Source organism: Quercus lobata, chromosome 10 (genome assembly GCF_001633185.2).
Source record: "Quercus lobata isolate SW786 chromosome 10, ValleyOak3.0 Primary Assembly, whole genome shotgun sequence".
NCBI classification, from domain to species: Eukaryota; Viridiplantae; Streptophyta; class Magnoliopsida; order Fagales; family Fagaceae; genus Quercus; species Quercus lobata.
The window spans coordinates 6,425,315-6,451,631 of record NC_044913.1 but is presented as its reverse complement, the minus strand read 5'-3'; the positions used below and the strand labels follow the sequence as shown (position 1 = coordinate 6,451,631).

The 26,317-nt window shown below is 32.2% G+C and overlaps 1 pseudogene across 1 annotated transcript; it reads right to left on the bottom strand.

The window, feature by feature from the left end:
• Nucleotides 1-1,518: 1,518 nt before the first annotated feature.
• Nucleotides 1,519-3,479, bottom strand: LOC115962576 (annotated as a pseudogene). The gene is made up of 2 exons (XR_004085472.1): nt 2,544-3,479; nt 1,519-2,288 (listed from the first exon to the last, which is right to left on the bottom strand). The product of XR_004085472.1 is annotated as a cytochrome P450 71A1-like (transcript).
• Between the last annotated feature and the right edge of the window lie 22,838 nt (nt 3,480-26,317).

Genomic DNA, 26,317 nt, shown 5'->3' with positions numbered 1-26,317 from the left:
CATGGGTTACAATTTAATATATATTATTTGGGTCATATTAATGGGTGCTCTTAGGACAATTGTTAATAAAAAAATTTTAAAAAAAAATTATACAACTTTTATTGGAAATAGAAAAAAATGTCAAAACATTAATTACTTTTTTTCTTTTCCCATAAAAACATTCCTAAAAAGGTTCACTAACAAATGCCTTTAGAGCATCCGTTAAATATTAAAGTCAAAGTATATATAATCATAATTCAAATTAATTTCTAATTATTATCTAATTTTGCATTACAAGTCTAATTTAATTTTTTTTGAGAGAATTTCAACCTGTGACGTCCGCTCCTGATGATAACTCTTTATCATTAGACCAAGACATCAATTAGTTTTTGGTGTAGGTGGGGATTGAAGCCCAAATCTCTTATTCAACCATTAGAGATTTTATCAGTTGAGCTAACTGGAACTCACTAATTTTCTTAATTTTGGCGTAAAGTGGCTTATTCATAATACTTGCATGAAAACCGAGGTGATCACCTTAATCACCTAAGTAAGACCACCTTATTATTATTATTACTATTAAATATTTCCATGCATACGCATGGATTACAACTTCATATAATTGATATGGAAGTTCAACAAATGATTAAACCAATTTATTTTGATTTTATGTGAACTTTCTCAAGTTATATTTGAAATTTACTCTAATTTCATGTCAAGTTTCCCTTTAATTTAGTCTTATTTCAACACCAATTAAAAGTGCTTCATGACATGTAATATGAAAGAGCTAATTCCCCAAATCTTAATAAAATCATATTTCACAAAAATATAAAATCATATATCACAAAATGAAGTGTTAAGAATGGGTCATATAGACAACTTTCAAGCAATTATTTTAGAATGAATCTACAGTGTGCTAGCATATTAAGCATGACATCAATTATTGTCGGAGAATATAAAAAGTTATATCTCAAATAATGGAGTAAAACAATTAGTAACTTTTGACTAATGATAGAACTATTATCAGAAGCGGACGCCATAGATTGAAACTCAAAAGGAAAAAAAAATTAGTAACTTCTTGTTAAATAGTTACAACGACATGGGTGGCAAATATTGGTGTAAACTAGATCACTTTCTTAAAAATTCCTCCCTCTCAATAAGTTATATATATATATATATATATATATATATATATGGATGTAAGAGGGAGGAGATGGCTATGGAAGGAAGCTAAGGAAAAACCTTTCTCCTGATTGTTGAGAAGAGTTTTTACAGGTGTGCTATTTATAAGCCTAACTCTTTCATTAATAGATCAAGAACAAATGCTTAGTTAAAGTAAATACACGAAAATGATTTAGGTGTATTCTCATCCGGTTATGTGAATAAAATGTATTTTAGTTCATAAAAAATGTCTTTTTATCTATTTTACATAACCACTTTTACAACACACATTATATTTCATTCTTCATTTTACAATACATTATATAAGAATGATATTTTTTTTTACAGACAACACACACACACACAGATACATCAGCTACAATCATGTCACAACTATTTTTATTACTGTTGAAGTCCCTATACATTTATTTCGATAAGTAACAGACGACAACAGATTCTTAAACACAACAAGATAACAAGGAAAGATTAAGTAGAGATTGGATATGCACAAGGATGACCTATTAAAGGAGGATAGATCAAGAAGAGTACAATATTGGTACTAGATAGAGAGGATTTTTCCGAAATGCTGTGAGAGCGTTAACTTCAGTCATGTCCAAGTCTTCTCCCTGTGCATTAACAGTAGGCAACCTCCAATCAAACCAGCATATGAGGTTGGCAAGCACGTATTCCACTACAGCAATGCCAAATGTCAATCCTAGGCACCCCCTTCTCCCACCTCCAAATGCGATGAATTCGAAGTTTTGACCTATGAAATCAACTGGGTTTTTTGTGAATCTCTCTGGGATGAATTCTTCTGGCCTATCCCATAGTTTAGGGTCCCTTTGGATTGCCCATACATTGACAAATACTCTTGTTTTCTGCGAAATATCATAACCTCCAAATTTTAAACTTTCTAATGTTTCTCGAGGTGCAGAAAGCGGAACTGGTGGATACAGCCTTAGACTTTCTTTGAGGATACATTTCAAGTAATCCATTTGATTGATATCATTGACGTCTATCTTTGACTTATTTCCCACCACTCTTCTTACCTCTTCTTGTGCTTTTTTCATAATACTTGGATTTCTTATGAGCTCTGCCATTACCCATTCCAAAGTTGTTGAAGTTGTATCACTTCCTCCAACAAACATATCCTGAAATTATGATAAAATAAAACTTTAGGTATGTTTCCAATGGTAGTAGCTAGATTACCTCCATCTAAAATGAATCTATTTTATGGTTAGATCAAATATTACAAATCTGAAGATATATCCCATGCTACATCATTAAAAATTTTAAATGACATAGTAGGTAACACTTTATATATTATCAGTTTCAAAAACATAAAATTATAAGAATAGAGTGTTTGAGAGAGAGAGAGAGAGAGAGAGAGAGAGAGAGAGAGATACTAGTAGGATTGCTTTGAGGTTGTCATGGCTAAGCTCAAAGTCAAGCATGTTTTTCTTTTGAAGTTGGAGGAGAATATCTGCAAAATCTTTCTTATTGGGATTTTTATCATCATCACGTTTCATTGTCTTGTGTTCTTCAACCACTTGATCAAGAAAAGCATCTAGTTCTCCACAAGTGGATTTTAGACTTGGTTTAAATCCCATTAGAATATCAATCCAACCCAAAAAGGGGAAATAATCCTCCCAAGAAAAAGCTGCTAGTAGCACCATTACCTTTCTTGGTAGTTCTGAAGACTTGCCCTTACCATCCACTTCTCCAAACTTTTTACCAAACACACATCTTGTAACGATGTTGTTGGAGTTTTCAATCAATAACTCACTTAGATTAATAGAAACCCCTTTGAGGCACAAGTCATATAACTTATTGATCAATATAGAAACTTCTTCTTCCCTTGTATATTGAAAAGATTGCACTCTTTTGAGGCTCAAAAGTTCTAGGACACAAATTTTCCTCACTTGCCTCTAGTATTCACCATAGGATGAGAATGCTAGGTCTGTGCATCCATAGAGTAAAGAATTAGTAGCCATGGTTTTTGGCCTGTTTGAGAAAAGGATGTCATGTGTTTTCATCATTTCTCTTGCCATATTTGCAGATGACACCACAAGTGTTGGTGCATAGCCAAAGTAGAAGAACATTACAGGGCCATACTTCTTAGAGAGGGCTTGAAGAGAACGGTGTGGAAGTGAGCCAAGCTGGTGAAGGTTGCCAATGATTGGCAGCTTTGGTGGGGATGGAGGTAAATTGGGTTTTCCACTACTTCTAATGCATTTGAAAATAAAAAGAAAAGAGAAAAGGAAAAGAAGAGGGAGGAGGGGAATGAAGGTTATTTTGTATAGCTTTTGCCATGATTGTTGGAGCAATGGTAGAATAACCATTTCCTCTTTTTTAGTGTTTACCACAACGCAATTAACAACTCCAATCACAAGATATATATAGAAACCTATAGTAAAGTCTTTTTTTTTTGGGGGGGGGGGGGGGGAGGTAATACCCAAGGGAGAAGTTAATTAAGGAATTGATATAACTTGTGAGTTCAAGTTAGCTCAACTAATAAAGTTTATTGTTATCGGATAAGAATTAGGGATTTGATCCCTGCCTACAACGAAAACTAATTGGTATCCTGGTTTGATGATAAAAAGCAATCATTAGGAACAGATGCCAAAGATTGAAATTATGTCTAAAAAAATTATTTTATTAATCACTCAATCTTGTCTTTTTTATATAGTGGGAGACTTCATACTTAATTAATTAACTGCATTACTCATATGTGAATATTACAATAATTTTATAAAACGAAACTGCCTCAAAAGTCAAAATTTATGTAAAATAACATTAATTAACCAGTTAGTGAGCTCTACCTTTGGTTAAATTTAACAGTTCAGTCTTTAATTAGCCTCCATTTTGAGTAAACCTTTTTCATTAATTTCTAGCAAGATTAGAAGTTGTGGGTACAGGGTTTTTCATATTTTTCATTTATTAAAGTACTTGATTTTAATTCAACACATAGGAAAGTAATATGATTTGGGAATGTGAGGTGGTTTTTAAGTAAAAAAAATGTCATTTTTGAGAGCTTTTGATTAGATGTTGAGTACAAAGCTTGCATAGGAATTTTGTTATTATCTTCATTTAATTATTGACTCAAAAGGCAGCAGGGACACCATGAGAAGGTGGAGAATGGCTATCGCATCGAGGGAGGCCATGGAGACTGAGTCAGGGATAGACCCACATTGACTCTAAGGGAGCTTCTTAGGGCCTCTCGATAAGTCCAAAGTCACACTCACAACAAATTTTACAACATGAGGTGAAAAGTTGTTAATAATTGATGATAAATGTAGTGTCAATATTGAACTCATATGAGAATTAATAATAACTTACCAACTAAGCAATTATGAAATTTATTGTGAAAACTATTGTGTAAAACTATTGTGCATGTAGTATAATTCTTAGGGCCTCTTCCTTTGTTTTCTCCCCCAAATCTATTTATATAATAAGGGATTTACTAACGTGTGCCCTAAGAAAGCATACATTAATAAATCATTTTAGGAAACTGTTTATGAAAAATTGAAAAAATTACTAACTTTTTTTTACAGTTTTTTCAATTCTCCATAAAATGTTTCGAAAAATAGATAATTAATATGTGCACTAAGGGCATACAATAACTAGACTCATATAATAAATATAAATATAGATATTTGAATTTTGTCTTCCTATAGATATTATACATAAGATATGGTAGACTAGCCCACAGTTGGACTCAAATAATAATTATACATATAAATATACATATAGATATTATAGAAAAGATATGGTAGACTAGTCCATAGCTAGTGGGGGCCCTTCTAATTATTTTATTTTTAAAACATAAAACGTGTTCTAAATAAATAAATAAAAGTTATTTCTATGATTTTGGTATTTTATGTATCTAAATCCTTTAGGGGAAAAAATCCTATTCAGCTAAAAATTATGGGCAAACTGAGACATAAAAGGCTAAAGGCTTTCAAGCAAAATTGTGTTTTCTATTCTAAGGTAGTTTCTTGCTTTTATCAGTGAGTGTGTTTTCTATTTTTTTTAAACTATATTTTATGTTAGTTTTTTCTTTCTTCTTAAAAATTTTGTGAGCGATAGTAGTAGATCCAAAGCACAACTATGTTTTTTTTTTTTTATTCCTCATTATTTCTTTCTCAATTGTGCCAAGTGATTCATAAGGGTTAAAAGATCCAGAAAGTACGAACTTGTTTATAGAGTTGTTACAATTGTAAGCTAAAGTCCTTCAAGCAAGATTAATCTTTTATTATAAAAGCAAGAAACTACCTTAGAATATTCTAAGGTAGTTTGTGTGTCGCTTTCTACTTTTTTTCACTATATTTTGTGTTAGTTTTTTTTTCCTTTCAATATGTCGGGCCGTGAGCAATGTCATTCCACCTCAAAACCAATTGGTGATGAGGAAGACACACTCAAATCTTTTATGAGTTTCGACATCACATCACACAGGCCTTTTTTTAGAGTGGTTTTAGGGAGTCAAATTGTGGTCCCCTCAACAATCCCTCCCTCACAATGACACCCCCGTGACTCGAACCCATGACCTTGGCGTAGGGATGGCAATGGGGCGGGGCGGGGCCGAAGGATGGGGTCTTCGTCCCCGCCCCGCATGACAGGAAATACTTTCTCACCCCATCCCCGCCCCTTGGGGCCCCGCGAAGCCCCACCCCAACCCACCCTGTAAAACTCTACTTTTTGTTAATTTGCCCTACAACTAGTACAATTTTTTTAATGAAACTTATTTCATTAATAAAAATATACTTGAAATTACAAATTTATCCCATCAGATCAAATCAATTTTTAGAAAAAATTGAATAATCTATCCAAGTGTTAAACAAGACAATCATAAAAAAATAAATAAAAATAAAAATCTCATAGTATAACACATAACAAAATAAAGACAGAGAATCACATTAGATAGAATAAAATATACTAATATTAAAATGTTTTTTTAAATAGTAGGATTTTAGGGTATGAAAAATTTACAATTATAACCCTTAGAAATGCGGGGCAGGGCGGGGCAGGGACAGGGAGGGGCGAGGCGGGGTGGGTCTAAAAAGTCTAAACCCATCCCCGCCCCAACGCCTTTGCGGGGCAGGGAAAATTCGTGCGGGGCAAAGCGGGGAGGGGCAGGTTAAGCGGGGCGGGGAAAAATTGTCATCCCTACGGCTTGGCTCTAATACTATTTGTTGGACTGTGAGCTATGTTATTCCACCTCAAAACCAATTGGTGATAAGGAAGTCACACTCAAATCTTTTATGAGTTTCGACATCACACCATGCGAATCTATTTTTAGAGTGGTTGTAAGGAGTCAAACTGTAGTCTCCCAATACAATATTTTGATGCAAACCATAGTAGATCTAAAGCACACATATGTTATTCATCATCATTTCTTTCTAAATTGTGCCAAGTAGTTCATAAGGATTAAAAAATCAACAAACTATGAAGTTGTTTATGTTGTAATTTTATTTTTATTTTTATTTTCTAACTATTAATTACAATATTGCTACAATTCTAACATTTACTCAAAAAAAGTACAATAGACAATTAGTATAGTATTTTAGTACAACTGCGTTTTTGTTTTTTTGATTGAAACGATAGTGTAGTTTATATTTATTTTTTAAAATTGTACATTAGTAAAATAGTATAGTTTAATTTTTATTTATTGAAACAATATTGTAGTTTTAATTTTTTTTTTTTTAATTTTACATTAGTACAATAGTGTAGTATTTAGTTTTTAAAATTGTATACCTATTATCGTTATTTTTATTATATTAGATTGGTGAGATATATATAAATTTATTATTTTAAACACTTTGACACGCGTGCGCACACACACACACACACACACACACACACACACATATATATATATATATATATAGCAGCAATCTTAAAATGGTACACTAATATCAACCAATACTAAAACATTTCATTTCTCTAATCAAATCAAAACAGCTATTGATTCTCATAAAAATAAATAAATAAATAATAAATAAATAAAAAAGCTATTGGTACAATCAGGGGCTGGGGGGGGGGGGGGGGGGGGGCGGAGGTGCCCCTGAACTTTCAAATATTTTGACTGATAATGACCTGAAGTACCCCCCCCCCGGCGCTTGACATAAAAGACAAAAAAAAAAAAATTATATATATATATATATATATCTCAATTGTGAATTCACGTTACCTTTGCAGCTTTCCTACTAGTAGTAGACTTCTACTCCTAGTACAATTCTATATATAAAATCAATGGATCCCACTTAGTAATGACTAAAAAAAAAAAACTCTATAATGATTCACTGAATAGTAGTCTGAACACAAAAACTTGATGGACTAGACAAAAACGTACTATAAGTCTACAACTTGGACAACTTGCTGAAAAGATGGTAGAAATGAAAAAAGATGTTTCATATCCGTTGGACACTCTTAGTTTTGGATTGAGCTCCCAGAAAACTATTCTTATCTAAAAGGATCTCTTTACAATCATTTTATTTTATTTATTTATGTATGTATGTGTGAAGTTTCCTTCTAGAGACTTGAACCCCAACCCATGCCTTCTCCCTCCAATCTTAGAACTTATACTTTTAAAGTAACCATTACGCTAAGGGTATGCAATAATTTTGCCAATCATTTTAAATGAATCAAAAGTGTGCCTAGGTATGCCTGCGGTCGAAATTTCTGCCACCATGTGGTGTGTTCTTTGAAAAAGGAATTTAGAATACTAAAATATGTTTTTAGATTTCAATGATTCAATTCCAAAAATGTATGGAAAGTAACAATTGACCAACTAATTTGACGTATATCATAGGCTCATAGTATTAAATTAAGGGAAATTCTTGGTGTACGTCTGAAAATATTTCACAATCTTGAAAATATTTCATAATCTTAAAAAGTTAAAGTGGCCGGTGGCCCTACTATTTTTAAAAGCATGTAATCCTATTATGTGTATCAAAATTGATGGTCAAATGACCAAGAAGATGTTGGTCAGAGAAAATTATTAAATATTTCAAGAGTATTATAAATGTGTATTGCCCTCTCTCATATGAATTGTGAGTCCCATCATAAATTTAATTAGTAGGACACACAATTATGTGAAAGGGGGGAATACACATTTATAATACTCCAGGAGTCTCAATAATTAGCTGTTGCTTAGACGCAACTGGAGATGAGGAAACTATCCATAAGAATCCAATAAAAGTCAAATTAATAACTTACGTAATTTTTCTAGTTAAAAAAATACTCAATCTAGAACCCAAATTGGTTCTTTAAGAAAAAAATCAAGAACCCAAATTAAATTCTAATTGAACTCTAATTTTGTATCAACTATTGTTCCAATTGCATTGTAATTTGATATAAAGTATCTTTATATTTTAAATGTACTTCGATTTTGTGTCAAATGTCCTTCCTAATGCACTCTATTTTTTTGTTTTGTTTTATGTGTCAAATTAATGAGTGGGGAGGGATTTAAATCCTCAATGTTTATGTTAAATACATCGGGAAGTGTCAGTTGAACTATAAAACTTATGTCGATTGCACTGTAATTTAGAATTAAGTATACTTACATGTAAAATCCTTAAATTTAAAATTAAAAAATAATTCTTTTAAAAATTATAGAAAAAGGTGATCAACCATAAGAGAGCTTCCAGAGAGAATTTTGAGAGAGAAACCCTAGAGAAAAACAAGATTGACTCATCCCCAATCTTCACATAGAGATTCTTCAAATTCCTCTACTCTCACCCTCTCCATATATTATTACATCCTTGAGAGGTATATTACCAAAACCTTTTCTCACCATACCCATATCTATGAGAATGCTGTTTGTTGCTTTGGGAAGCAGTTAAGAAGTGACCAATTTCATATTGGTTGATGCTATGGTCAATAGCGGAATCCGGTAAGCTAAAGAAGAAATAGTTTCGGCGTAACCTCGTTGGAGTAGGAGTTTGGAGGGCTTAGGTACATTGGGTAAATTAAGTTTGAAGGGTCTTCTGCTGTTCATGTATCCTTACTACATTCTTTAGTGGATTATTTACCGCTTGGAGGACGGCAGAGAGGTTTTACGCCGAGAGCTTCGGTTTCCTCTTCGATAACACATCGTTGTGTTGTCCTTGTATTTGCATCTTTCTTCCCTTAATCTTTGCCATTTAATTTCTGCTGTGGATGTGATTTTATTTGGTTTAGATTGTTTATCAATTCTGTATTAAGCTTATGTTCATATTCTGCACATTAATTGTTTGATATTAAGTTTGAATTGGTAATTTGTAAATTGAGGATCTAAACGTTCAAGATGTTTTATACACTAATTGAACGTTCAGAACTTATATTTGTAGAGTAATCATTACGTCAAAGTTATATAATAACTTTGCCTATCATTTTAAATGAAATAAAAGTGTGCCTATGTATGTGTGCGGTCAGAATTTCTAGCACATGTGGTGTGTTCTCTGAAAAAGAAATTTAGAATAATATGTATGTTTTTAAATTTCAATGATTCAATTCCAAAAATGTAAAGAAAGTAAAAATTAAACAACTAATTTGGCTTTTATCAAAGACTTATAGTATTAAATTAAGGGAAATTCTTGGTGCACATCTGAAAATATTTTATAATCTTGAAAAGTTAAAGTGGCCGGTGGCCTACTATTTCTAAAAGCATGTAATTTTAATACGTGTATCGATATTGACGGTCAAATTACCAAGAATATATTGGTGAGAGACGCAATAGGAGACGAGGAAACTATCCATAAGAATCCAATAAAAGTCAAATTAATAACTTACGTAACGTTTTTTTATTAAAAAATAATAATAATGCTACATACACAAATTATTTACAAACTACTGATATGGCAAATTCTTACTAGTTCTAATATGGGCCTATTACTAACATCACATTTTTACTTACAATAACTATTTGAAAAATACTAAAGCCATATCAGCAGTTTGTAAGAATATTGTAAAATAGTTTATGTCTGTAACATTACTAAATAAAACTCAATCAAGAACCCAAATTGGTTCTTTAAAAAAACAACAATCAAGAACCCTAATTAAATTCTAATTTTTAATTTTGTATCAACTGTTGTTCCAATTGCACTGTAATTTGATATCAGGTGTCTTTATATTTTAAATGTACTTCAATTTTGTGTCAAGTGTCCTACTTAATGCACTCTGTTTTTTTTTTTTTTTTTTTTTTTGGTGTCAAATTAATGAGGGAGGAGAGATTTGAATCCTCAATATCTATGTTAAATACATCGGGAATTCATAAATTTAAAATTTAAAAAAAAATTGTTTTTAATAGAAAAAGATGAACCATAAAAAGACTTAGTGTGCTACACTTCTGTGATACTTTTGATTGTATACAACCTATTACTTAAAAATTTTAAATGAAAACATAATTTGTACAACATAACTGTCAACATTAATAATTTTCCTTTCTACATTGCTAATTTATTTAGTGAACGCATACAAAATGAGTACTTCGGAGAGTTTTTCATGCGACATTCATAGAGATAGTCAGATAGATTTACCATCACACAATTTGTTTCAAAATTTTGATGCAACGACTAAACAAGTGATACTTATTAAGAGGAAAGATTCATGTGTTTTGAAAATGATACAAATAATCCAATGTTGATACAATAAATAAATACCACTAATTGAATGGTTAAATTAGTACAATGATAAATTTTAGCTACAAAATTGGTTGTAGTTTTAGGTTATAACCTTATTCAATATTTTTTATTAGAGGTGAATTTTGATAAATCCACCATTGGATTACATTTTCCTCTTATATACTCCATGCTTGCAAAAATTCTAGAAAATTGAAGATCAATAATTATGTCATCAATAAATTGTTTAATTTGCAAATTTTTGTAGTTTAAAATTATGCATAAAATATAAGCTTATAGATCATATAGTAAATAATATCCAATTGACACAAACTTTTTCCTTAGTACAATTATCCTCAAAAAGTTTGAATGCTAGACAACTTTCTACACACAATGGTTGTATCACATGTCAGATATGATATATATCTAATGTAACAAATATATGTAATACTTCTTTCACATATAGGTGATTGATATATGCAAACATAATATACGGTCCGACAAGAACATAAGATGTGCATAGCATCATGGTTTTGAAACCCGAACCATTCATTGAATTGTAAAAGGAAGAGGTTCAAGGTTTTTGAGGTCGAACTGTGATGACATCATACTTAATTTAATAATTAATTAAAGCCTAAATATAGATATTAAATTTATAAAACTAGCAAAATTGACTAATATATCTATATATGTGAGGGAAATTTAATAATTTTCAAGCATATATTTAATAATTAAATAAGAAAGTTAATAAAATAAAATAATAACCATGAAAACATTAAAAATTTTGATTAATTTTTGAAGTAAAGTTGAATATCTTTGAAGGATTTTAATTTTAATTTTTTTTATTCCTTGTAAGAGATGGATGATTTAATTAAGTAAAATAGAATTGTGTTAAGTTATTTATTTAAAAAAAAAAAAAAAAAATTGAACCGGGGTTGGACTGCGCGGTTCATGCCACCGGTTCTGCATGAATCGTGCGATCCAACCCCAATTTAAGGGGTTCACAGAATTAACAATAATTCTGGTTCTTTATGCTTAATAATAATTATAGTTATGACAAATTCACCATTGGATCATATCTTCTTTTTATATTCTTCATACTTGCAAAATTTCTAGAAAATTAAATATCAATAGCTATATCATCAATAAATTGTTTAAATTGCAAGTTTTTGTAGATTAAAATTATGCATAAAATATATGTTTATAGATCATATAGTTAAAGATATCCAATTGACACAAAATTTGACATGTGTATTGAGATCATAAAGAACAAGCAATTCAACAGTTAGATTTCCAAAATATGTAGTAATGTTAATTTTATTGAATAAAGTTGTTATTTTAGACTACAACTAATTTTGTAGCTAATATGTCACAAAATGAAGTACTAAGAATATCACACAAGCCTAGCCACTTGTTTTACGCCTTGCAAATCTGCTTACCATATATATAAGCTACAATCATCATTTAAAAATATATAACACACTTTTTTATGGATCCATCATCTATTTTGCATTTCGGTCAATTTTAAAGGACCTGATGAGAATGATGATATAAATGTTTTATGGCACTAGGTACAAATTCATTTTTATTAAAACATAATGCCACAACTATAGTCCCTTTATATATATGGAAACCTTGGGAGAGGTTAATTGTGGAGTTAATACAATATATAAAGATACTTCAACTATAATTCAATGATTGTAGGTCAAATTATATTATATCATTCACTCAATTTTATCATGTTTATCTAGTGGGAGACTACACTCAATCTTATATACAAAAATCTTGCTAGACTTTCATTAATTTCTTGCAAGATTAGAAGTAGTGGGATAGGCTTTTTCATATTTTTAATTGATTAAAGTACTTGATAATTCAACTGAACGGACACCATTATTATTTGGGAAGGTGGGGAGGTTTTTTTAAGTAAAAAGGTTCCCTCATGGGAGCCATTTAATTAGATGTTGAGTACAAAACTTGACTTGCAGAACTTTTTGTCATGTCGGTGTTTCTTCCTCAAAGTTTATGCTGAATTTTATGGCATTTAATTATCGTATTAGACCTGCTCCCTAAGCTTGCATAGTTAATAATTGTATTCCATTATCCTCCATTAATTATTAGCACTTGCCCAATTATTGAAAGAGTTGATACACCATGAAACATGTTGTACAGGGAACGATTAACCATAGATTCGCAAGTCAGTGGGGACACCAGCAGATTATTGGCTGTTAGGTCGAGGGAGGCCATGGAGACTGAGTCAGAGATGAACCCACGTCAAGGCTAAGGGAACTGCTAGGGGCCTCCAAATAAGTCTAAAGTCACACCAAATCTTACAACATGAGGTGGAAAGTTGTTAATAGTGAATGATAAAAATAGTATCAGTGTTGAACTCATATGAAAATCAATAACTACCTATCAACAAAGCAATTATGTAAATTGTTGTGTAAATTACTTAGTAAAACCATTATGTATGTAGTATTATTCTCAGGCCCTCCCTCCTTTTGTTTTCTTCCCAAATTTTATTTTATAATAAATATGCATATAAATATTTCAGTTGTCTTCCTAAGAATTCAGTAATCTAGAATATGTTTGGTTAGGCAATTTGGGAGCCTGAAAGTGCGTTTTTACACCCAAAACACCACTTTACAACAGCAATTCTTCATAGTTTTTTTTTTTTTTTTTACAAATGCTCATTTCCAAAACATCATTTTGTAATAGTTTATACAAACACACTCTAAATATGTTTTTAAAAACAGATATGGTAGACTAGCCCATAGCTTGTAGGGGCTCCTCTAAATATTTGTGTTAACATAAAAGTTTTTTTTTTTTTTTTTTAAAGAAAAAATATTTCTATGTTTTTGGTATTTTATGTATCTAAATCCATTAGGAAAAAAAATTCCTAATCAACTACAAATTATGGGCAAACTGAGAAATAAGATGCTAAAAGATTTCAAGCAAGATTAATCTTTTATTTCTATTCTAAGACAGTTTCTTGCATGTGTGTGTGTCGCTTTCTATCTCTTTCACTATATTTTATGTTTTTTTTTTCTTCTTCAAAATTTTGATAGCAATAGTAGTAGATCCAAAGCACATTTTTTTTTTTTTAAATTTAATTCCTCATAATTTCTTTCTCAATTGTGACAAGTGATTCATAAGGATTAGAAGATCAACAAAATACGAACTTGCTTATAGAATTGTTACACTTGTAAGCTAAAGGCCTTCAAACAAGATTAATCTTTGACTACAATTCCAAGGTAGTTTCTTGCTTTTATGTGTGTTTGTGTGTCGCTTTCTACCTTTTTTTCACTATATTTTATGTTAGTTTTATTTTCTTTTCATTATTTTGATGAGGATCGTAGCACACATGTACATATGTTTTTTATTCATCTTATTGAATTGTGCCAAGGACTAGTTTATAAGGATTAAAAGATCAACAAACTATGAAAATGTTTTAGAGTAGTTACAAGTGTAGTAATTCTTATTGTTTCTACTTCAACTATAATACAAAATTATTTAGTTATTAATATTGTTAAAACTAGGCTTTGCAACCAAAATGAAGGTTATTTTGTAAATGAATATACAATGATTTTCAGTTTGTATGAAATTAACCATAGATTATTTTTTGGGATATAAAAGAATTCCAAATTCTATTTTGATTAATGATTGCTTTAAAATGTATTAAAAAAAGTTATATTATGCTTTATCTATTCTATATTATCTATTAGGATTCCCTCTTTGATCTAGGTTTTTTAAAGGTCAAAAATACCTCATCCAATAATCTATGACTTCTCCGACAAATGTTTTGGGAATAGAGTCAATAATGTTACAAGATTCTCCATAAAATTTACTGGACTTTTATGTGGTTCGAAAATATCATCATCAATAAATAGTAAGTTCTTTTAGAAGTAGGGTAAAAAACGTCAAGTATCAAATTTCAAAAAACAAGTTTCTAGCTCCACTCCTCCAAAAATCGTGAACAAACTCAGCCATTCTCCTATCAGTACCAAACTTCTTCACCTCACGTCTCTCACTTTTCTCACTCCACACACCAAATTCACATTCACCCAAATTGCAAAACCAACCAGCCAGAACCATTTTGTGACAAATCCGGTACAATCAATATTGACCCAGAAAGGTATGTAAAATTTAAATTTTGGTAGCATTCTCTTTTGAAATACTGTACTGAAAAAAAAAAAAAAAACTTTAATTTTGGTAGCAGTTTCTTTGAAATTGACAAAGTGTTCATCTAATCCAATGAATTTTTTTTTTTTTTTTTTTTTTTTGTAAAAAAAAAAACACAGAAGTCATGGGATTTTTTGCTAGAGACATTTTGTGACAATGCTGCACAATCAACACTGCTGAACATGAAGCCATGAAGGTATGCAACAATAAACTTTAAATTTTGGTAGCATTATCCTTTGCGTTTTTTTTTTTTTTTTTTTTTTTTTTTTTGTTCCCTTTTTATTATTTCCCTTTTTCTTTTGTGATTTAGGTTTTACTGTGCGAACGGCTCCATTTTTTTTTTTTTTTTTCTTTCTTTCTTTCTTTATCATCATTGACAGCATGAAAGCAAAAAGAGAAGAAGGATATAAACCAAAAGAATAAAAAATGAAAATATAAAAGAGTCACGTTTATTAAAAGAGTCATTTTTATTAAAAAAAGAGTCACGTTTATTAAAATAAAAAATAAAAAAACTGTAGTGTGCGTATTTTTTTTATTTAAAAAAGAAGAGTCACGTTTAAAAAAAACTAAAACATAAGAATTTATTATTTCTTTAAGAACAAATAAACGAACAAACTAATCTAATTTAAAGAGCAAAGCTACCACCGCACACCTTTGTTTTTTGGAGTTTCATTATTTCTACTACGTACTTTACAATTATTCGCTATATTCTTCCTTTTTCCTCTCTGCCCTACCTACAACCTTGTAGGTAATTTTTTTTTTTCATCAAATTGAATGGATTTTGTGTATTTGTTTCCTTTTTACTATATATATGATTTGTATCAACAAGTTTTATAGATAGGTTGAAATTCTATGTTTGATCACACCTTTTAGTGTTTTTTTTAGAAGTCAATATTGCAAGCAATATTTTTTAATTTTTTAATTTCTTATTACATGATTATTTGTTGTTGACATCAATATTTTATTATAGATTTAATTTTTTATGGCTTTTGTTTGGTGCTTTGTTCCATGTAATCTATATTCTTTAATTAAAAGCAAAATTTGCCGTCGAACATGAAATTGGATATGAGAGAATCCATCTGTCCAAATTTCTATATAAGTCTATCTATACTTAACTTCGTTTTTTTTAAGTTCAAAATTTTGGATATTTTTTCATTAATGAATTGAGGTTTTGGCTTAATTTTGTTTTCAACCATTTCAATTATTGAATTCATTATTTTTTCATATGTAATATTAATATATGTGTTTTTTTTTATGATAAAAAAAAAAATAATATATGTGTTCTTAAAGGCTAAACACAATACAATTACAAACATTACTTTAAGTTGGGGTGTTATATTTATTTATTAGTAAGTTAGAATGTTACATTAAGTTAGAGTATTATATTTTTATTTATTGTTAATTTAGTTTAGGGTTGAATAACTTATAACAATTTGAATGAAATCAACACTAAAACAAATGATTTAAATATCAAAATAAGAAGTAAAAATTAAATTTCTTTTAAGTGTACAAGTACAATTTATTTTTTAATCTTAAATTTTGAATTAATTCCTTTTTCATTTTATTTGTTATTAAATTTAATTATATTATCAAAATATTTTTTATTAAGCCGTGCATCGCACGGGCATAATACTAGTATATACTAGTATATATATATATATAAATTGTAAAAGCTAATGCTCAAATACTAAAATTGATTGTGAAAATTATTATAAGCTTGAAAAAGATATCCAAAATAAGAGTAACCTAGAAAATTAACTCAAAATAAAAATAGACACAAAAAAAAAAAAAAAAAAACCAAGAATTTACATGATTCGCTAAATTTGGTGCAGAGGTGCTTCTACAAAACCCAAATCCCAAATACACAAAATAGCTCACTTTGACAATTACAAAGATTAGAGCTAGACTTTACCTAAAACAAAGAAATTTTCTCTACCCTACATAGCACCCTAAAAGAGATTTATTGTTGGGAAGTTTTCTCATGAACATTAATGAAATGAGCAAGAAAATGAACGAAGAACAAGGCATAGAGGGACGGATGATTGCTGCCCTTAGACAATATGATGTCACGGAAACCTGAAGAAAAGCACACGCGATGCTCTCTTGATGGAACAGAAACTAAACTATTAGTTCCTGGTAGTAAACCTCGAATCCACGAGGGGTTCCTTGAATCTACAAGGTGATAAGTCTGGAATCCACCAGAGAATACAATAGACACAAGTCTGAATTTTTATTGACAATAAACTATGAAAAACGTTTACAGACTTAGGGGCCTATTTAAGGGCTCCTTAAAACTTAACAGGCATGAAAATATAATCTAAAATAACTCCTAATTGATACATAACCATGACAGGAATCAAATTTGACCTAAAAAAGCATTAAATGCACCTAAAAACAAGGAAATAAATCACCTAAACCTAAAATAACGTTTTTTTACATAAAAATACCAAAAATAATAAATTACAATAATTAAATAGTAAATTGTGTCCTACATCAGACCCCTCCACTTGAAACAAACTCGTCCTCGAGTTCATCTTTGAAATCTGAAATCTCCCATGCCAAGAGAACAAATACTTTGAATACTTCATCTTCTTTGTCTTCTTGCCAAACTTGAAAGTCATTAATTGGGCAACTTGAACTTCTTCTCCCTTGATCTTCATGCAATTGAAAATATTCACCAAATAAGAGTCAATGATCAAATCAAATCTTTCCACCCGAATAAAATCAATAAACATTGTTTCGGTGTCTCCTTATAAAATAATATAAGTTTGAATGTTGCAATCATCTAACTTGATTTCATCGAGATTGTTTACAACTTCCTTTGTAATTTCTTCTTTAATGGTCTCTACTATCTCAACCTCAAGATCTTTCTCTATAATGGGGTCTTCATCAATCTCCTCCACAATCTTGATTTCAGGTTCTTCTTCTATAACAAGACCTTCATTAATTTCCTCAAAAATCTCGATATTTTCTTCTTTGACTTCTCCATATTCTTCAAGAACAATATTTGCTTCAACATGTAATTCTTCCTTTAGCGGTGGAATATTTGGCTCTTCAAAATAAGTCAAGTATGAACTTCTTGGCCAATAATAATCTTGTATTGTATACGACAAGATTTCTTCACAATCCAAAGGATAAAATTTGATAGCAAGCATCTTTTTCATCCTTGGCCATGATCGAATTTTGTCTTTACCTTGTCGGATTCTATCAGATTGTACTCGTTCCCACCAACATAGGCATACTTACTAAGTTTATACAAAGCAAGTCCAACTTTTCTCTCATAACAAATATTCTCATAGTCAAATAAATCCTCTAGATCAAGTAACCAATCAAGAAAATCTTCTTTCAAAAAATAACCATTAAAACTTGCAAATAGGTTATGTCTCCGCTGTAGTTATCCCTATTGTTTCCATTCTTCAACGGCGCCATCCTAGCATAGATATTTGTGAGTGCTTGTTGTACGTTACGTAATACTTGCTAAGTTATTCGTCGTTGTTGTGGTGGTGGTTACCGTCTCGCCGGTTAGTAATCAGATCAGGGTAAGTCAAGGCTCTGATACCAACTGATGTCGCGGAAGCCTGAAAAAAAGTACACACGATACTCTCTTGATGGAACAGAAACTAAACTGTTAATTTCTGGTAGTAAACCTCAAATTTACAAGGGGTTCCTTGAATCCACAAGGTGACAGGTCTGGAATCCACCAAAGAATACAATAGACACAAGTTTGAATTTTTATTGATAATAAACTATGAAAATCGTTTACAGGCTTAATTAGGGGCCTATTTAAGGGCTCCTTAAAACTTGACAAATATGAAAATATAATCTAAAATAACTCCTAATTGATACATAACCATAACAGGAATCAAATTTGACCTAAAAAAGCATTAAATGCACCTAAAAATAACGAAATAAACCACCTAAACCTAAAATAACGTTTTTTTACATAAAAATACCAAAAATAATAAATTACAATAATTAAATAGTAAATTATGTCCTACATCACAATATTTGCACCATTCACAACTTGCTTAGAGTTTATTGCAAACTTGTCACTAAGATACAACTAAGCCAAGAATTCTATAATTACCAATCTTGGAGATTTTTTTTTTTTTTTTAAATTTTGGCAAAAGTGGTGAAAAATTCACTCTTAAAATAAATATGAATTACTATTTATAGACAATGAGGTGTGGCCTTCAATAGGCAATTTAAAGAGACATCTTGGTTGGTTTTAAACACTAAAACATATTCACAAAACCTTACTTGCCATTTGAAACACTTCAAACCCGTTATCTGAAAATTCTGTAAAAACCATTTGGTCAAGATCACGCATTGACCAATCAGCCTACCATTGAGGCAAGAATCGAGAAAACATAAAGGTTAGGAATCGATCCACTTAGGATTTTACCGATTCGAGACCTTTCCTCTATGGCTCTCCTAAGTCTTAAGGATTCACACATGATCTTTAATTTTAATTTTAATTTTTTTTTTATAAACGTTTTAATTTAAAATTCGCTTAACTTTCAAATATTATATATTACAACTCCTTCAAAAAAAAAAAAAAAAATTATATATTACAACATACTTTGTATATAAGATATAACTATATATACAACATTTTTCTCTAACAAAACCAACAAACCGAGTCAAATCCAAAACTGTGACATCCACACAAGAGAGAATAATAAACAAACCCCTAAATGCAAATTGTCAAAGAGATCAAAACACCAAAAGCAGCTTATCAGACAACAAAGAAGAAAGGAGCAGAGAATAAGAAGAATGAGAAGAGGAGTACAACGACACTACAAATAAGCTAAGCTACAAGTCTACTTAGAAGAGCAGCTAAACGGCATGTAGTCTTGGTTGATTATTTAACTCAGATTATGTCACACGTATTGTAACTAACTCTCACACGTGTTGTAACTAACTCCATTAGCTCCTTCTCCCTTTTCTGTTATTCTTTCAGTTATTCCGTTGCTCTCTGTTTTGGGTATTTGATTTCAGAGATGTATATAAGCTTGATGTATGTACAGATTCATTCAATACAAGAATTAGAGAAAGTTTCTTATCTCTTCTCTCAATTTCTCTCTCTATTCTTCCTGTGTGTTTACACATTTGTTTCTTCCTTTATTTCTATTTTGTTACATGGTATCAAAGCTCGAGCCTTCTTCAATGGCGTCGAATACTCAAGCTACTTAGGCTACTCAGATTTTCTCATCTCAACGAGAACTGACTCCGATGGAGGATCCACGAAGTCCATTTTTCTTGCATCATGGTGAAACACCAGGTGCGATTCTGGTTACTCAACCATTAACAGAGGATAATTATCCTATGTGGTCCAGAGCAATGAGAATGGCTTTGGATGCCAAGAGTAAGCTTGGATTCATTGATGGTACTGTTAATGCATCAATGGCGATCACACCGTTAGAGAAGCAAGCCTGGTCCAAATGCAATTCAATGATCTCCTCTTGGATCTTGATTCCGTTTCTCCCAACCTCACTGCTAGTGTAATTTACAGAGACACTGCATTCGAAGTGTGGAATACTCTCAAGAAACGATTTTCTCAAGCAAATGGACCTAGGATCTCTCAACTTCAGAAACAAATCTCCACTATGATGCAAGGTGCTGCTACTGTCACTGGTTTCTTCACTGATCTTCAAGCTGCCTGGGATCAATTATTGAATTTCAGGCCTTCACCTTGTTGTTCATGTGGAAAGTGCACCTGTGGTGTGAATGATAGGATCACAACCTTTCAACATCAAGATTCTCTCATGCAATTCTTGAACGGGTTGAATGATTCCTATTCTCAAGTGAAAACACAAATACTCATGATGGAGCCTAGTCCTTCCATTGATAAGGCATTTTCTCTGGTGATTCAAGAGGAAAGGCAAAGGTATTCAGGATTTTCTGCTGGTCCTTCTGTTGAATCAACTGCCCTTGCAGTCAAGAATCAAGGATTCAATCAAGGGATTCCATATCCAGGATACAACAAGAGCACTAAAGGAATCAATGCAAAAGGGAGGCCTGTGTGTAGTCACTGTGGCAAGCTTGGACATGTTGTAGAAAAATGCTACAAATTGGTAGGATATCCTCCAGGTTACAAGTAGAAGGGCAGAGTGGCCATGGCCAATCAGGTCTTGACTGAAGATGATCAAGGAATTTCTAACAATTCTGGCAATCAACAGGTCAATTCATTTCCCTTTACTTCAGAGCAATATCAACAGTTAATCTCAATGCTCAGCTCTCATCATGCATCCACATCTGGTGCTGCCAATGATGCATTGCACTCAGCTAATTCTGCTCTTTCAGGTAATTTGTGTAATACTTGGTCAGATTGTGTTTCCTTAGACTTGCAACATTCAGTTTTTGCTGTTAATCCTGTCAATAAGAAAGCCTATGGTACTGATGTTTGGATCCTTGATACCGGAGCCACAGACCACATAGTGCATTCCTTATCTTTGTTTACACACATCACTAGCTCCATTTCCACATTTGTTCAATTACCTAATGGTGAAAGGGTCACAGTTACACATGTAGGTACAATTCAGGTTACTTCAACTTTAAAACTTGAAAATGTGTTGTGTGTTCCCTCTTTCACCTTCAACCTGATTTCTGTTAGCCAATTAACCAAAACACTTTCATGTTGTTTCATTTTTCTGTCAAATTTTTGCTTTATACAGGACCTTACTTGTTGGAAAACGATTGGAGTGGGTGAATTACATGACAATCTGTATCTGCTGCACACTGCATCTTCTTACAAATCTGTTTCAGAAGATTCTTCAACTCTTGAGTCTGTTTTGCAATCTTTTGTCAATTCTGTATCTGGTTCAATATCCATTCCTAGAGTTAGCAAGTCTTATCTTTGGCACATGAGGTTAGGACATGCCTCTAATAATAAGTTTCAGGCCTTACACAGTCATATACCTGATGTACAAAATTTTCATAGCAATAAAAATTGTGTTCTTTGTCCAATTGCAAAACAGAAGAGGCTTCCATTTCCCTTTCTTAATCATGTTTCAAATACTGCTTTTGATTTGATCCATTGTGATGTTTGGGGACCATTTGCCAAGCTCACTCATGATGGATTCAGATTCTTTCTTACCATTGTGGATGATGCCACAAGGTCCACTTGGATTTATCTTATGAAATCAAAGGCTGAGACTAGATCTTTGCTGATTTCTTTCTATAACATGATCAATACTCAATTTCATGCAAATATCAAGACCATTAGAACTGATAATGCCCCTGAATTTTTCTTAAAAGACTTTTATGCAAGTAAATGTATCATTCACCAACATTCATGTGTTGCCACTCCACAACAAAATTCAGTTGTGGAGAGGAAACACCAGCACATTTTAAGCATTACAAGGGCATTAAAATTTCAATCTAATGTTCCTATTTGCTATTGGGGTGACTGTGTATTGACTGCTACTTATATAATCAATAGGTTACCCTCCAAACTTCTGAACCAGAAAACTCCCTTTGAAAAACTCTATGGAAAGCCTCCTTCCTTTCTTCATTTAAAGGTATTTGGCTGTCTTTGCTTTGCCTCTACCTTATCCCACAACAGATCCAAATTTGATCCTAGATCATCCCCTTGTGTCTTCCTTGGTTACCCGTTTGGAGTTAAGGGTTACAAATTACTTGATTTGACTACCAAGAGGATTTTCATATCCAGAGATGTTCATTTCCTTAAGACTGTTTTTCCTTTCATTTCACAGCCTCATTCTTATTCTCCAAACACTAATATCCCTTTATCTCACCTTTTTCCTTCAGTGGCTGAACCACCTACCTCTTTCTTTGATTTTGAAACCTCTGGCACTTCTTCTTATGTCCCACAGGTTCCTCTCACTGATGCTATTCCCAATCATGATGTTCCTTTAGCTCCTTTACCTACTGATATCTCAATTTTAGCTCCTGCAGATTCACTTGTTCCCAATACTGCAACCTTACCTGTTGAAGATTCTGCAGAATTACATGTTACAAATTCTGCAGATCCTTCACCTTCTCAATCTATCCAACCTGTCATTCCTTCCACTCTTCCATCCTCTATTCCCTTAAGAAAGTCATCCAGACTCTCCAAACCACCTGCATACTTAACAGATTTTAAATGCAGCACAGTTGTTACTGATAATCCACCTTCCCTTTCTGCCAACAAGTCAGGTATCCTCTTTCCCTTGTCTCATTATCTTAATTCTTCAAAATTATCCTCCAATTATGCACATTTCTGCTCCCTCATCTCTGCCATACCTGAACCTACATCTTACCATGAGGCAATCAAAGATTCTAATTGGCAGGATGCTATGGCATCTGAAATTGCTGCTTTGGAGGCTAATCAAACCTGGTCCATTACACCTTTACCTCCTCATAAAAGGGCCATTGGGTGCAAATGGGTCTATAGAGTCAAATACAATGCTGATGGCTCCTTGGACAGATACAAAGCCAGGCTTATTGCCAAAGGTTTCACTCAACAAGCTGGCTTAGACTTCACTGATACTTTCTCACCTGTTGCTAAGCTCACTATTGTCAAAACTCTTCTTGCCATTTCTGCTGTGAGAGGTTGGCATTTGGTTCAACTTGATGTGAACAATGCCTTTCTTAATGGTGATCTCCATGAAGAAGTCTATATGCAGTTACCTCAGGGATTTCACAGCAAGGGGGAGAACCTAGTTTGCAAGCTTAACAAGTCTTTGTATGGTCTCAAGCAAGCATCAAGACAGTGGTACTCCAAGTTCTCTTCAACCATTTTAAAATATGGTTTCAAGCAATCCAAATCAGATTACTCCTTGTTCACTAAGAAGTGCAATCAGACTTTCATAGCATTACTTGTTTATGTTGATGACATTCTAATTGCAAGTAATGATGTTCAAGTAGTTGAAGATCTTAAGACTTCTTTGAATCAGGAATTCAAGTTGAAAGACCTTGGTAATTTGAAATACTTTCTTGGTCTTGAGGTTGCTAGATCAGAGAAAGGAATTTCATTATGTCAAAGGAAGTATGCATTAGGTGTTCTTAAAGATGCTGGAATGACAGGTTGCAAACCCAGCAAAGTACCAATGGAACAAAACTTAAAACTAAGCAAATTTCAAGGAGAATTGTTAACTGATCCGAGTGTTTATAGGAGATTAGTTGGAAGACTGCTTTACCTAACCATAACAAGACCAGATATTACCTATTCAGTTCATAAACTAAGCCAATTCATGGCTAAGCCTAGAAAGCCACATCTTGATGCAGCCTACAAGGTGTTGCAATACATTAAAGGATGCCCTGGCCAAGGCATTCTCCTATCATCAAAATCAGATTTGCATTTGAAGGCTTACACGGATGCAGATTGGGCCTCTTGTGTAGATACCAGAAGGTCTACTACTGGATTTTGTGTGTTTTTAGGAGACTCATTGATCTCATGGAAGTCTAAGAAACAATCCATAGTTTCTAGATCCTCAGCTGAAGCTGAATATAGGGCAATGGCCTTAAGTGTTTGTGAAATGACTTGGTTGTTGGCTTTGTTAAAGGATTTTGAAGTTGATCATCCACAACCAGGCATGCTTTTCTGTGATAACCAGGCAGCAATCTATATTGGTGAGAACCCTGTATTCCATGAACGTACAAAACACATAGAAGTAGACTGCCACTTGGTTAGAGACAAGGTACAAGAAAAGGTGATTCGTTTATTCTTCACTCCCACACATACACAGCTAGCAGATCTATTTACCAAGGCATTATGCAGTCAGCAACTGAAGTTCTTAATTTCCAAGATGAATGTATTAAACATACATAATTCTGAGTCTCATCTTGAGGGGGAGTATCAGACAACAAAGAAGAAAGGAGCAGAGAATAAGAAGAATGAGAAGAGGAGTACAACGACACTACAAATAAGCTAAGCTACAAGTCTACTTAGAAGAGCAGCTAAACGGCATGTAGTCTTGGTTGATTATTTAACTCAGATTATGTCACACGTATTGTAACTAACTCTCACACGTGTTGTAACTAACTCCATTAGCTCCTTCTCCCTTTTCTGTTATTCTTTCAGTTATTCCGTTGCTCTCTGTTTTGGGTATTTGATTTCAGAGATGTATATAAGCTTGATGTATGTACAGATTCATTCAATACAAGAATTAGAGAAAGTTTCTTATCTCTTCTCTCAATTTCTCTCTCTGTTCTTCCTGTGTGTTTACACATTTGTTTCTTCCTTTATTTCTATTTTGTTACACAGCTACAAAACACCAAGCCGCTAGCTGCACCTTACAAAAGTTGCCACCCTATACTGATCATTGCGGCACGCCTCTCCATTTGTCAAATTCGGCCTCTCCAAGTAACGTAAAGAGTACTTATATTCCTGCAAGAATACAAACTCGCTGAAACATAAAAAGTGCCGCAATTAAAGAGTTTTTTTATTAAATGCTTTTATTGAAATTCAAGTTTTCATTACTCATACTTGGAGATTTTTTTTTTTTTTTTTTTTTGAGAAGGTACTCATACTTGGAGATTGATCCTATATAAGTCCTACATCATGTATGGATGAACATTAGAAAGAATATTGACTGTTATTTTTCAGCATTTGGCTTATAAATAGAATGAATTGTACCTTTTAAACTCTTATCATTCGGTAGATTATGATAAGTTGAAAATTCTTATTACTTTGTACCTGAAAGTCTGCGTTCTTATTTTATTCTGTATGTATTGGGTGAATTTGTTTAGGTAGTGAGTTTATCTATCTTTATGAATACGTATGTGTCCACTTCTCACTCTAGGAAAAAAAAATGTGTCAATTTATTCATTCAATAATTGTCGAAAAAAAAAAATACAGAACTTGTATTCACATGAAAAGATAAAAAACCTGATTTGAATGGTACCAATAATTGCTCAGGGACTATCTATTTCCAAACAGGATTGGAGCTTAGTGCTAGTTTATCAATGACTGGGCCTAAGCCAATTAAGCAAGTGGACTTATTCAGTAAAATAAATAAAAATTAAGCACTTGGAGAGGTGAGTGATGAGTCATGACTGAAGTTCGAGCCTTGGTAAGGTTGCAGTGATTGATTGAAGTATGTGCTATCTTTGATCTCCTTCTTTGCTATCTTTGGGTCCGTTTGAAATCCGCTTATTTTGCTAAAACTGAAAACTTTTTGCTAAAGGTACTATAAATAAAGGTAAAAGTTGACTGAAATAATACAATGAAACCTATGAATAGTACCAAAAAATGCAGTGAGGCTTATGAATAGTAGAAAAAATAAACTTAAAAGTAAAATAAGCTGGCTCTCTAATTTGGAGCCAAACGCACACTTTGTCTAACTCAAAAAAAAAAAATCAATAGTTGCCTATCCAAACAATGCAGAAATTGTATTTATTGCTAAGAATAAAAAACATGAGAAGAAATTGTATTTGCTGGGAAAAAAAAAAAAAAA